Source organism: Nerophis lumbriciformis, linkage group LG33, assembly GCF_033978685.3.
Source record: "Nerophis lumbriciformis linkage group LG33, RoL_Nlum_v2.1, whole genome shotgun sequence".
Taxonomy (NCBI): Eukaryota; Metazoa; Chordata; class Actinopteri; order Syngnathiformes; family Syngnathidae; genus Nerophis; species Nerophis lumbriciformis.
The window spans coordinates 26244473-26257258 of NC_084580.2; positions in this window are offsets into that span (position 1 = coordinate 26244473).

The following is a 12786-nucleotide window of genomic DNA, read 5'->3' on the forward strand; positions in this document are numbered from 1 at the left end:
AAAAGTAATAATAATAATAATAAACTTAGTCATTTGTTTTTAAATGTTTAGCATATTTGTTTATAGTTTTTTTTAAATAGAAAAACATTAAAATTCAGTAACTAAAGTGTCCGAACATGTGTAAAAAGTTGTTTTTTATGATCTCAAAACTGTCAAAATGGAAATTAATGATTAAAAGCTGACATTTAAAATGTAATAATAATAATAAACTTAGTCATTTATGTTTTTAAATGTTTAGCATATTTGTTTATAGTTTTTTTTAAATAGAAAAACATGAAATTTCAGTAACTAAAGTGTCCGAACATGTGTAAAAAGTTGTTTTCTATGATCTCAAAACAGTCTAAATGGAAATTAATGATACAAAGCTGACATTTAAAAAGTAATAATAATAATAAACTTAGTCAGTTATGTTTTTAAATGTTTATCATATTTGTTTACAGTTTTTTTTAAATAGGAAAACATGAAAATTCAGTAACTTAAGTGTCCGCACATGTGTAAAAAGTTGTTTTCTATGATCTCAAAACTGTCAAAATGGAAATTAATGATTAAAAGCTGACGTTTAAAAAGTAATAATAATAATAAACTTAGTCAGTTATGTTTTTAAATGTTTATCATATTTGTTTACAAATTTTTTTAAATAGAAAAACATGAAAATTCAGTAACTAAAGTGTCCGAACATGTGTAAAAAGTTGTTTTCTATGATCTCAAAACTGTCAAAATGGAAATTAATGATTAAAAGCTGACATTTAAAAAGTAATAATAATAATAATAAACTTAGTCATTTGTTTTTAAATGTTTATCATATTTGTTTAGTTTTTTTTAAATAGAAAAACATGAAATTTCAGTAACTAAAGTGTCCGAACATGTGTAAAAAGTTGTTTTCTATGATCTCAAAACAGTCGAAATGGAAATTAATGATACAAAGCTGACGTTTAAAAAGTAATAATAATAATAAACTTAGTCAGTTATGTTTTTAAATGTTTATCATATTTGTTTACAGTTTTTTTTAAATAGAAAAACATGAAATTTCAGTAACTAAAGTGTCCGCACATGTGTAAAAAGTTGTTTTCTATGATCTCAAAACAGTCGAAATGGAAATTAATGATACAAAGCTGACGTTTAAAAAGTAATAATAATAATAATAAACTTAGTCATTTGTTTTTAAATGTTTATCATATTTGTTTAGTTTTTTTTAAATAGAAAAACATGAAAATTCAGTAACTAAAGTGTCCGCACATGTGTAAAAAGTTGTTTTCTATGATCTCAAAACTGTCAAAATGGAAATTAATGATTAAAAGCTGACATTTAAAATGTAATAATAATAATAAACTTAGTCATTTATGTTTTTAAATGTTTATCATATTTGTTTACAGTTTTTTCTAAATAGAAAAACTTGAAAATTCAGTAACTAAAGTGTCCGCACATGTGTAAAAAGTTGTTTTCTATGATCTCAAAACAGTCAAAATGGACATGAATGATACAAAGCTGACATTTAAAAAGTAATAATAATAATAATAAACTTAGTCATTTGTTTTTAAATGTTTATCATATTTGTTTAGTTTTTTTTAAATAGAAAAACATGAAATTTCAGTAACTAAAGTGTCCGCACATGTGTAAAAAGTTGTTTTCTATGATCTCAAAACTGTCAAAATGGAAATTAATGATTAAAAGCTGACATTTAAAATGTAATAATAATAATAAACTTAGTCATTTATGTTTTTAAATGTTTAGCATATTTGTTTATAGTTTTTTTTAAATAGAAAAACATGAAATTTCAGTAACTAAAGTGTCCGAATATGTGTAAAAAGTTGATTTCTATGATCTCAAAACAGTCGAAATGGAAATTAATGATACAAAGCTGACGTTTAAAAAGTAATAATAATAATTAACTTAGTCAGTTATGTTTTTAAATGTTTATCATATTTGTGTAGTTTTTTTTAAATAGAAAAACATGAAATTTCAGTAACTAAAGTGTCCGAACATGTGTAAAAAGTTGTTTTCTATGATCTCAAAACAGTCAAAATGGAAATTAATGATACAAAGCTGACGTTTAAAAAGTAATAATAATAATAAACTTAGTCAGTTATGTTTTTAAATGTTTATCATATTTGTTTACAGTTTTTTTTAAATAGAAAAACATGAAAATTCAGTAACTAAAGTGTCCGCACATGTGTAAAAAGTTGTTTTCTATGATCTCAAAACTGTCAAAATGGAAATTAATGATTAAAAGCTGACATTTAAAAAGTAATAATAATAAACTTAGTCAGTTATGTTTTTAAATGTTTATCATATTTGTTTACAGTTTTTTTTTTTTATAGAAAAACATGAAAATCTTCCTGGTGGAAAAAGTTTAGTCATGTAAAATATTAGAAGCTCTCAAAATAAAATGTACTTCAAATGTTAACAAAGTTTTAGTTCATTACAAAATAAAACATACTAACTTATGAATGAATGAAATAGTAAAATGACAACATAACATAATTATATTAGTTTGTTTTTTTAAACAGATTTTTTTTTTAAAAAGCTAGTTTTTGTTGCATGAAGGGTGGCTTGAAAAAAATAATCCCTATAAAAATAAAACATTTAATAAAAATGTTTAAATGATGAATCAATGAAGAAGAGTCTGCAAGAATTGTTAAGTTCATTACAAAATAAAACATACTAACTTATGAATGAATGAATTAGTCAAATGACAACATCCATTAAAAAAAAGTATTAAATGTGTAAACTGAACATGAATATTTACATAAGGCAGAGTTTATGTTACACAGTGACACTATCTTATTATTATTATGATGATTATTATTATTGTTATTATTATTTATCATTATCATTATGATTATTATTATCATTATTATTATGATTATTATTGTTATAATTATTATTATGATTATTGTTATGATTTTGATGATTATGATTATTTTTATGATGATTGTTATTATTGTTATGATTATGATTATTATTGTTATTATTATTACTGTTATGATTATTATGGGCTGCTTGCACTATGTAGACACCAACAAATTCTGCATTTTGCTATTTCTTCTCACGCAGTCATGTGCTAGCTTCTTAACGTTAGCATGCTAGTTTGTGAACTGTTAGCGTGCTAACATTAGCATTAAAGTGCTAACTTTTTTTTTTTGCACTTTTTTTCTCGAATTTTGCAGCCATACATCTTAGTCATATAACTTGGTATGTGAAACATGCTGTTAGCATGTTTACGTTAGCATGCTATCATTAAAGTGCTAGCTTTTTTTTTTTTTTTATCTAATTTTGCAAGCGTTTACCCGAGAGTCATATAACTTGCTATGTGATACTTGTTAACTGCTAGCATGCTAAAATACTAGGATTAACATGCTAACTTTAAGTTGTTGTTTTTTGCTAGTTCCCCAGCCATGTCATATAACTTGCTATGTGACACATGCTAACTGCTAGCATGCTAACGTTAGCCTGATAGCATGGTAAAATTAGCATGCTAACTTTTTGCGCTCGTTTACCCCCGAGTCATATAACTTGGTACGTGACACTTCTTAACTGCTAGCATGCTAGCAAGCTAACTCAAGCATGCTAACTTTTTCATCAAATGTTTTTCTCCTCTATTTCCGCAGCCATACACCTTACAGCCATGTTACTTGAAACGTGAGACATGCTAAGTGTTAGCATTTTAATGTGCGCATGCTAATGGTTTAGGCTAGCTGTGTAAAACTCACGGATTCGGAGACTCGCCACCATATTAAAAGCACAAAATATCAAAATGGCCGCCACATGTTTCCTGTCAGTATGTGGAGGAAAAAGTTTGGACACCCCTGAACTAAAGTATCAATACTTTGATTTGAGATCTGGTATCGGCGGTATCGCTAGTTCAGTATCGCCACTCATGTTGTTGTCAAAACCGAAACAAAAGCAACACATTTTGATGAATTTGTTCCAGACAATAAGAGCACAATTTATTATCGAGGAGAAGGCACTGAAATAGAAACATGATCTGTAGATTTTATTCTGAAAAACTGCCAGCTGTCGCAAGAGTTTAACAGTCAATAATCGTAGTACTTTTATTTTGACAGTCAACTAATCGTAGTACTTTTAGTTTGACAGTCAACTAATGGTAGTGCTTTTATTTTGACAGTCAACTAATCGTAGTACTTTTAGTTTGACAGTCAACTAATGGTAGTGCTTTTATTTTGACAGTCAATGAATGAGTGAAGAAGAGTGAAATGTTGCGTGTGAAATGTACATGATCAATGAAATATATCAATAAATATTTCAAATCACTCAACTTCTTTTTGGACTTTGATTATATGTGTATTTAGTTTTTTATTTCATTTTGTCATTCATTCATTCTTTTATTTTATTTTTGGACTTTATTTCATCCCTATTTTTTATTTGTATTTATTAACTTTTTTATTTTTGGACTTAATTTTTTAATGTTCTTTATTTCTTATTTTCTTTTTGGACTTCAATAATTGTATTATTATTTAATTGTTTTCTTTTGTTTTTTTATTCTTAAAAATATTGTATTGATGTTCTTTTTTGGACTTTGTTATGATTGAGTTTTTTTTCTAATTTTTTATGTATTTTATGTATTTTTATTCATTAACTTTATTATTATTTATTTGAACTTTCTCTTTGGACTTTATTATTATTTATTTTTTTGGACTTAAATTGTTTTATTTTATTTAGTTTTTTGCCCTGCGATGAGGTGGCGACTTGTCCAGGGTGTACCCCGCCTTCCGCCCGATTGTAGCTGAGATAGGCTCCAGCGCCCCCCGCAACCCCAAAGGGTTAAATAAGCGGTAGAAAATGGATGGATGGATATTTAGTTTTTTATTTGATTTAATTTGAATTTTTCATTAATTTAATTTTCTTTTTGGACTATTTTATTCATATTCGTAATTTATTTTATTATTGTATTTTTGTATTTAGTTTTTTATTTTTATTTTTAAATTATTTTATTTTTGGACATTTAAAAATATTTTTTTAATTTCTTAATTTCTTTTTGTATGTCAATTATTTATTTTATCATTATTTGTTTTGTTATTCTTTCAAGTGTATTTATGTTCTTTTTAGACTATTTGTTATTTAATTTGTTTTTTCTTAGTTTTTATTTCTTATTTTATTTTTTGACTTATTTATTTACCATAGTTATTGAAACTTTTTTTGGGGGGGGGGGATTTTATTTGTGCATTTAGTTTTTTTATTTCATTTTGTCATTCATTAATTCTTTTATTTTATTTTTGGACTTTATTTTATCCCTATTTTTTTTTATTTTTTTTATTTTTTTTCTATTATTATTTTTTATTTATTAACTTTTTTATTTTTGGACTTAATTTTTTAATGTTCTTTATTTCTTATTTTCTTTTTGGACTTCAATAATTGTATTATTATTTAATTGTTTTCTTTTGTTTTTTATTCTTAAAAATATTGTATTGATGTTCTTTTTTGGACTTTATGATTGAGTTTTTTTCTTATTTTTTATGTATTTTATTTTATGTAATTTTATTTATTAACTTTATTATTATTTATTTGAACTTTCTCTTTGGACTTTATTTATTTAGTTTTTTGGACTTAAATTGTTTTATTTTATTTAGTTTATTTGATTTAATTTAATTATCTTTTTGGACTATTTTATTCATATTCGTAATTTATTTTATTATTGTATTTATTTTTTTTGTATTTATTTTTATTTTATTTTATTTTTGGACATTTAAAAATATTTTTTTTATTTCTTAATTTCTTTTTGTATGTCAATTATTTATTTTATCATTATTTGTTTTGTTATTCTTTCAAGTGTATTTATGTTCTTTTTAGACTATTTGTTATTTAATTTGTTTTTTCTTAGTTTTTATTTCTTATTTTATTTTTTGACTTATTTATTTACCATAGTTATTGAAACTTTTTTTGGGGGGGGGTTTTATTTGTGCATTTAGTTTTTTATTTGATTTGATTTTGTCATTCATTTTATTTTTGGACTTAATTGTTTTTGTTTGTTTTTTCTTTTCTTTTTTTTTGGATTTCATTTATTATATTATTTTTTATTTTCATTTTTTTGTATTTTATTTTTGGACTTAAATTATTTTATTTGTTTTCTTTTGTTTTATTCTTAAAAATGTTGTATTTATGTTTTTTTTTGGTTCTTTGTTATTATTTAATTAGTTTTTTGTTTTTTTTACCGTATTATTTATTTTAACTTTATTTTTTCGTTTTGGACTCAAAACCTGAAGAGGTTGAAAAAATAAAGTTCAAGATGTTTCATTAAGTGAACTTCCTGTAGATTGTCTTTACTATTTGACATTTCAAAATAAAGTTCTACTCAGACTATCCCTCCATTTTCTACCGCTCGTCAGTACTTTACTTTACTATTAACAAATAATAAAATAAGTTAAGGAAAAGTAACTAATTAAATCTGGGGCCAACCGGCACTCTTCAGTCCAGAGGCAGGGACTTGTTGTGTCCTGCCCTCGGATCTCGGAGTCATTCTCCCCATTCTCCTAGACTCCAGGGACAAACCGTGTCACCTGGTCCTCAGGGGCCAGGTTTCTGGAAACATATGGTTGTCTCAGGGCCTCCAGAGAGTCCAGCTCTGGTCTGCGGTCGCCGGTTTTGGATTTGTAGAGCCAAGGTGTTCAAAGGTGGAGACAAGAACTGGGGTAACATGGAACTGGAAGGGTGGTGGGTCAAAACCGTCACCTATGTGCCAAAGTTCAGACTTGGCCCAGCTGGCGTTAAGACTTCCTTGTCAAAGGTGCTGAGGGCGTCACCGGCAGGTGTGCAAGTGCCCAGTGGTACACCTAAGTCATCCTGGTCTTGAGGTGGTCAATGATGCAGTTAAATAGCTCGGAGGAAGGGAGGGTGGGGTGATCCAACCTGACCAGACCTGACCCAGCCTTGTCTCACACCACTAATGCTGGGGAACTAGTCCGAGCCTCTTCGGTCCACACACAGTTCTCAGCACGATGATACAGCTGCCATAGAGGAGGGGGCTCCGGTTCCAGAGTGGTCCATGGTCCACCGTGTCAAAGGCAGCTCTGAGGTTGATGAATGCCACGTAGAAGTACTTTTCCACGAGCCAGAGATGTGGTCTACGGTAGGTTTGTTCTCAGCAGTGTTGACTTCTGGTGGCAGGCAGTACTGGAGAGTTATTGAGAGTCCTAATAAGGTGGTCTTTTCCAGAAGGGCAGAATGATTCTCGGTCTTCAAAAAGTCTCATGGACCCATACCTAAGTTATTTGTCTGGTGTTGTCCTCCCCGGACTTCAGCTTCCCAGCAGTGACCCCACATATGCCAGGGTCTTTGCCGGTCTTCATCTTTGGAAGAGTGGTCTTTTCCTCGGCTGGTTCCAGGGAGGTGGTGGGCGGTGGTTTTGAGTGTGGGGTCTTTGGGGAGCGAGGTTTAGAAGCCGGCTGAAGAGCTCCCTCCAGTGGTCAATGCGGTCTTTCTCATCTCAAAGGACTTAGTCTTTAACTACCAAACAGTGGTGCCTGGGACCAGACTTAGTTTGGCTAAGGACTTGCCGTAGATTGTTGTTCCAAGAAATCTTTGCCGGATCACTCCGGAATTTCTCTCGGTCACGTCGGAAGGCCGGGTTAGGACGGCAGTACTGGTCCATATCTGGGGCTGAAGATCTGATAAGTCTCTTTGGAGATCCAGGGCTTACGGTGGGTCTGTTAGGCATACAGTTTGTTCTCAGCAGTGTTGACTTCTGGTGGCAGGCAGCACTGGAGAGTTAGGGTGCGGGTATTGAGAGTCCTAATAAGGTGGTCTTTTCCAGAAGAGCAGAATGATTCTCGGTCTTCAAAAAGTCTCATGGACCCATACCTAAGTTATTTGTCTGGTGTTGTCCCCCCGGACTTCAGCGTCCCAGCAGTGACCCCACATATGCCAGGGTCTTTGCCGGTCTTCGTCTTTGGAAGATTGGCATTTTCCTCGGCTGGTTCCAGGGAGGTGGTGGGCGGTGGTTTTGAGTGTGGGGTCTTTGGGGAGCGAGGTTTAGAAGCCGGCTGAAGAGCTCCCTCCAGTGGTCAATGCGGTCTTTCTCATCTCAAAGGACTTAGTCTTTAACTACCAAACAGTGGTGCCTGGGACCAGACTTAGTTTGGCTAGGGACTTGCTGTAGATTGTTGTTCCAAGAAATCTTTGCCGGATCACTCCGGAATTTCTCTCGGTCACGTCGGAAGGCCGGGTTAGGACGGCAGTACTGGTCCATATCTGGGGCTGAAGATCTGATAAGTCTCTTTGGAGATCCAGGGCTTAGGACTCTCTGGACCACCTCAGTTTTGGCACAGTTGTATCTCTCCCTTAAATCCCAGAGACGGCCCCGGCACCCGCTGGCTCAGGATCTAAGGGCTTGGGACGTGTCCCCGGAACAAGTCCAGGACAGACCAGGCTGGAGGAGACAAGTCCACAAAGACGTAAGCTAACTCTTCCTTCTCGGTTTAAACGTTTCTTTACTTGGAAGTGTTAGATTGTCTGACATTTCAAAATAAAGTTCTACTCAGACTAAAAGAGTTCGTACTTTCTTAAATACGCCAACATTGTTTTTGTCCGAGTCAATAAAAAAAGACTTTGCTCATAAATAATTGTCAAATAACTCAATTGAGAAATAACTCCAAGGTTAAATCTTCAAATATTGAATCAAATTATGAAATAATTAGCATAAATCATGAATAAATTAAATGAGTAAAGACTTCAATTGTGAAATAATTCCTTTCATGGAGAAAAAGTAAATGATGAAATAAAAAATAACCAAATAAATGAAGGAAAAACAATTAATTAAATGTTGAAATAATTACAGTGAAACAAAATTGTGAAATAATAATAACTTGAAATATTTACTAGAATTGTGAAATAATAATCATCAACTCACTAAATTGTTCAATAAAATAAAAATAGTGAAATAAGGAATTAATTTCTGAAATATTTACATTGTGAAAAAATGACTTTCATTGATACTGTTGTCGATGAAACGATACTGAAACACATGGACTGATATGGTGTCGATCAAACGATACTGAAACACATGGACTGATACTGTTGTCGATGAAACGATACTGAAACACATGGATTGATATGGTGTCGATCAAACGATACTGAAAAACAAGGATTGATACTGTTGTCGATCAAACGATACTGAAACACATGGACTGATATGGTGTTGATCAAACGATACTGAAAAACAAGGATTGATACTGTTGTCGATGAAACGATACTGAAACACAAGGATTGATACTGTTGTCCATCAAACGATACTGAAACACATGGACTGATATGGTGTTGATCAAACGATACTGAAAAACAAGGATTGATACTGTTGTCGATGAAACGATACTGAAACACAAGGATTGATACTGTTGTCCATCAAACGATACTGAAACACATGGACTGATATGGTGTCGATCAAACGATGCTGAAAAACAGAGATTGATACTGTTGTCGATGAAACAATACTGAAAAACAAGGATTGATACTGTTGTCAAACGATACTGAAACACATTGACTGATACTGTGTCGATCAAACGATACTGAAAAACAAGGATTGATACTGTTGTCGATGAAACGATACTGAAACACATGGACTGACACGGTGTCGATCAAACGATACTGAAACACATGGACTGATATGGTGTCGATCAAACGATACTGAAAAACAAGGATTGATACCGTTGTCGATGAAACGATACTGAAACACATGGACTGATACGTTGTCAATCAAACAATACTAAAACACATGGACTTATACTGTGTCGATCAAACGATACTGAAAAACAAGGATTGATACTGTTGTCAAACGATACTGAAACACATGGACTGATACTGTGTCGATCAAACAATACTGAAACACATGGACTGATACTGTGTTGATCAAACGATACTGAAAAACAAGGATTGATACTGTTGTCGATGAAACAATACTGAAACACATGGACTGATATGGTGTCGATCAAACAATACTGAAACACATGGATTGATACTGTGTCGATCAAACAATACTGAAACACATGGACTGATACTGTGTCGATCAAGCAATACTGAAAAACAAGGATTGATACTGTTGTCAATCAAACGATACTGAAACACATGGACTGATACTGTTGTCGATGAAACGATACTGAAACACATGGACTGATATGGTGTCGATCAAACGATTCTGAAAAACAATGATTGATACTGTTGTCGATGAAACGATACGGAAACACATGGACTGATACGGTGTCGATCAAACGATACTGAAACACATGGACTTATACTGTGTCGATCAAACGATACGGAAACACATGGACTGATACTGTGTCGATCAAACGATACTGAAACACATGGACTGATACTGTGTCGATCAAACAATACTAAAAAACAAGGATTGATACTGTTGTCGATTAAACGATACTGAAACACATGGACTGATACTGTGTCGATCAAACGATACTGAAACACATGGACTGATACTGTGTCGATCAAACAATACTGAAAAACAAGGATTGATACTGTTGTCGATGAAACGATACTGAAACACATGGACTGATATGGTGTCAATCAAACAATACTAAAACACATGGACTTATACTGTGTCGATCAAATGATACTGAAAAACAAGGATTGATACTGTTGTCAAACGATACTGAAACACAAGGACTGATACTGTGTCGATCAAACAATACTGAAACACATGGACTGATACTGTGTTGATCAAACGATACTGAAACACATGGACTGATACTGTGTTGATCAAACGATACTGAAAAACAAGGATTGATACTGTTGTTGATTAAACGATACTGAAACACATGGACTGATATGGTGTCAATCAAACAATACTAAAACACATGGACTTATACTGTGTCGATCAAATGATACTGAAAAACAAGGATTGATACTGTTGTCAAACGATACTGAAACACATGGACTGATACTGTGTCGATCAAACAATACTGAAACACATGGACTGATACTGTGTTGATCAAACGATACTGAAAAACAAGGATTGATACTGTTGTCGATGAAACAATACTGAAACACATGGACTGATACTGTTGTCGATGAAATGATACTGAAACACATGGACTGATATGGTGTCGATCAAACGATACTGAAAAACAATGATTGATACTGTTGTCGATGAAACGATACTGAAACACATGGACTGATACGGTGTCGATCAAACGATACTGAAACACATGGACTTATACTGTGTCGATCAAACGATACTGAAAAACAAGGATTGATACTGTTGTCAAACGATACTGAAACACATGGACTGATACTGTGTCGATCAAACAATACTGAAAAACAAGGGTTGATACTGTTGTCGATCAAACGATACTGAAACACATGGACTGATACGGTGTCGATCAAACGATACTGAAACACATGGATTGATACTGTTGTCGATGAAACGATACTGAAAAACAAGGATTGGTACTGTTGTCAATCAAAGGATACTGAAACACATGGACTGATACTGTGTCGATCAAACGATACTGGAAAAACAAGGATTCATACTGTTGTCGATGAAACGATACTCAAACACATGGACTGATATGGTGTCGATCAAACAATACTGAAACACATGGACTGATACTGTGTCGATCAAGCAATACTGAAAAACAAGGATTGATACTGTTGTCAATCAAACGATACTGAAACACATGGACTGATACTGTTGTCGATGAAACGATACTGAAACACATGGACTGATACGGTGTCGATCAAACGATACTGAAACACATGGACTTATACTGTGTCGATCAAACGATACTGAAAAACAAGGATTGATACTGTTGTCAAACGATACTGAAACACATGGACTGATACTGTGTCGATCAAACAATACTGAAAAACAAGGGTTGATACTGTTGTCGATCAAACGATACTGAAACACATGGACTGACACGGTGTCGATCAAACGATACTGAAACACATGGACTGATACGGTGTCGATCAAACGATACTGAAACACATGGATTGATACTGTTGTCGATGAAACGATACTGAAAAACAAGGATTGGTACTGTTGTCAATCAAAGGATACCGAAACACATGGACTGATACTGTGTCGATCAAATGATACTGAAAAACAAGGATTCATACTGTTGTCGATGAAACGATACTGAAACACATGGACTGATACGGTGTCGATCAAATGATACTGAAACACATGGACTGATACTGTGTCGATGAAACGATACTGAAAAACAAGGATTGATACTGTTGTCGATGAAACGATACTGAAACACATGGACTGATACGGTGTTGATCAAACGATACTGAAAAACAAGGATTGGTACTGTTGTCAATCAAAGGATACTGAAACACATGGACTGATACTGTGTCAATCAAAGGATACTGAAACACATGGACTGATACTGTGTCGATCAAATGATACTGAAACACATGGACTGATACTGTGTCGATGAAACGATACTGAAAAACAAGGATTGATACTGTTGTCGATGAAACGATACTGAAACACATGGACTGATACGGTGTCAATCAAACGATACTGAAAAACAAGGATTGGTACTGTTGTCAATCAAAGGATATTGAAACACATGGACTGATACTGTGTCGATCAAAGGATACTGAAACACATGGACTGATACTGTGTCGATCAAATGATACTGAAACACATGGACTGATACTGTGTCGATCAAAGGATACTGAAACACAAGGACCGATACTTTTGTGGATCAAATGATACTGACTGATACTGTGTGGATCCACGGTACAAAAGAAGGAAGTCCAATGAAAGATGTTAAAAAAATAGTTTTATTCAAATGACATTTGAGTGCAATA